Source organism: Vulpes lagopus, chromosome 8, assembly GCF_018345385.1.
Source record: "Vulpes lagopus strain Blue_001 chromosome 8, ASM1834538v1, whole genome shotgun sequence".
Classification (NCBI taxonomy): domain Eukaryota; kingdom Metazoa; phylum Chordata; class Mammalia; order Carnivora; family Canidae; genus Vulpes; species Vulpes lagopus.
Genome location: NC_054831.1, coordinates 50211326 through 50214119, shown reverse-complemented (window position 1 = coordinate 50214119; position 2794 = coordinate 50211326). Strand labels below are relative to the sequence as shown.

General features: G+C 45.9%; 1 pseudogene; it reads left to right on the top strand.

The window, feature by feature from the left end:
• Window positions 1–917: 917 nt before the first annotated feature.
• On the top strand, window positions 918–2536 carry LOC121497714 (annotated as a pseudogene).
• Window positions 2537–2794: the final 258 nt, after the last annotated feature.

Genomic DNA, 2794 nt, shown 5'->3' with positions numbered 1-2794 from the left:
TGGAGATGGGCACAGATAGAAAAGTGTTCTGGGCAGAGAATATACCAAGTGTAGATCTGCTGGTCTCCCAGACCTGCCTGAGGCCCTACCTTCAGAAATGCTTTCCTTCAGGTCAGAGGGAAGGGACCTCCTTTCCCACATGTTGGCTGTATAAAATAGCAACTGGCATCTATTAGTTTGAACCATTGGAAACTGCAATATTTTTAGGTTGAATTGGCTAAATATAGTAATATGGAATAATAGTAATAATACTAGCAATTAAGCAAGTGGTAGGCATTGAAGTTTGCTCATTAGTACTTGGATCTGCAAAGGATTGTAATGTGTTATTTTCTTTGATGGTCTCATTTCTCACTTGATAGCAGAAGGGTGGCTAAGGGAGGGAAAGCATGGTTTTTAATTTTCTGATTTAATGCAATTCTGGCTCTCTGATTTCAAACAGCCTCTTTTATGTTAACAGGGTTCATTTTGCGAAAATATTGGTCCTTTGGGATTTCTTCCTGCTCCTCTCCTCTTTCCCTTCATCTAACAGTGCCACAGTCTCAGAGCAGCTCAGGTCACATTATGGGGCAGGGGAAGGAGTCCTCAAGGGTGTCCCTGGGTCCTTGCTGGGTGTCCCTGGGTCCTTGCTGGCCTTGCCAGAACTGGGCGTCCACCAGCGTGCATGGCTTCTGCAGGCTCCTGGGGACACATATAGGCTGGGCCTCTGCCTCCGCCTGGAGGCCCTTGGAGCTGTTGCCTCCTCTTCCTGACAGTCTTCTTTCTGATCTTTTGGTTTTTGTAGCATCGCTGAGATCCGTGGGGGCTGGTAAACTTTCAACCGCCTTCTTTCTGCGTGCCTCCATCGAGTGGGGCTCCAGAGGCTGCGCCTGTGCTTCCCTCTGTCCAGGCTTCTCTGCCCGCTTGTGGACATACCAGATATGCTGGATCCCAATGAGGCTTTCTGCAAAAGGCTTTCAGGCTTTGCCCAAGGAGGAGGGACCCTGACCTCAGTATGCTAGTAGTTTCTCAAACACATAGAGAGCTTCGAGGAATTTCATCTTCTCTCCCAGCTTCCCTCAAGATTCACTTTAATGGTAATGGGCAAAGAGAAGTGGGGACCCTCCTGGGGGAAGTGGGGACCCTCCTGGGGCTGACTCCTGCCCAATCCCCCCCCTTTTTTTCTTAGCAGAAACACATTTATTTTATTTACTAACCAAAGGGATGATCCTAATTAAATCAACACTTTGAAATATTTGCATGTAAAATGTTTGTGATAAAGATAATTGAACACAGTGATGAAAAAAAAGCAGTGTGGAGAATTGCTCTTTGAACTGAGCTTGTTCATCCTCACAGCTAATTCCTGTCCAAAATGATGATGGAATTTTTACTCTACTTTTTCATAGACCTGAGTACAGGTGACATTGTTCATGATGCATTCCACCACTAATTTCCCATCTTCCAATTTTCTTGTTATTGTGCTTTCCTTCCCATCCCATTCCTGATGTTGAACCAACGCGCCGTCTGTGAAGTTGGAGACAGTATGAGTTTTTCTGCCATCAGCTGTAGTTTCTTCAAACTTCTCTCCCAGATTACATGAAAACTGTGTTATTTTCAAAGTGCTCTCAGTTTTTAGGGAGACGTTTTTGCCGTCAGAAGAGATGATACAATCCGGTTTGGCCACTGCACCCACTTTTCACAGAGCCATTCCCACTCCTACTCCCTTCATGTATTCGTCAAAGCCTCTGCCCTCCAGCCAGCGCCGTCTTCCTACCAGCTGCTGAAGGGGGCCGTGGTGGCCGGCCGGGGCAGAGGAGCCGGGCGGGCGTCAGGAGCCAGCCGTTGCCCAGCACGCGTTCCCCCTCCTCCAACTGCTCACGCTGTGGTTCCCTCAAAACGCCAGCGTGTATCAGGAAACACCTCACGAAGGGGCAAAAGTGGCGTCAATTCTAAGAGTGGACAGCGAGGATCTTCTTCCAAGTCTGGAAAGTAGAAAGGAGATGACCTTCAGACCATTTAGAAGGAGTTGACCCAGATAAAACAAAAAGTGGATTCTCTACTGGAAAGCCTGGAAAAAATTGAGAAAGAACAGAGCAAACAAGGAGAGATGAAGAATGCTAAGTCAGAAGAGGAGCAGAGCAGCCGCTCCCTGAAGAAAGATGAGACTATGTGAAGATGGAGTCTGAAGGGGGTGCCGATGACTCTGCTGAGGAGGGGGACTTACTGGATGATGATGATAATGAAGCTCGGGGGGATGACCACCTGCAGTTGATCAAGGATGATGAAAAAGAGGCTGAGGAAAGAGAGGATGACAGAGACAGTGCCAATGGCGAGGATGACTCTTAAGCACATAGTGGGGTTTAGAAATCTTGTCCCATTATTTCTTTACCTAGGCGCTTGTCTAAGATCAAAATTTTTACCAGATCCTCTCGCCTAGTATCTTCTTCAGCACATGCTCACTGTTCTCCCCATCCTTATCCTTCTCATGTTCATTAATTCATATTGCCCTGTGCCTAGTCCCACTTTCACTTCCTTTGATGTTCCTAGTAGTTACGTTAAGTCTTACCCTGTAATTTTTGCTTTTAATTTTGATACCTTTTTATGGCTTAACAATAAAAAGGATGTGTGGTTTTTTAAAAAAACAAAAAAACAAAAAAACAAAACCCCAGGAGACTCTTCCTGTCTCCTCCTACTTCCCTTCTGGGTGGAAAGAGCTCTCCTTAATGTCAGATCACCCTCTTTTCCTCCTTGATGGAAGTTTTCTGCGGATTAATTTATGTGTTTCTACTTTATAACATTCTTTGGTCTTGGTGGAATG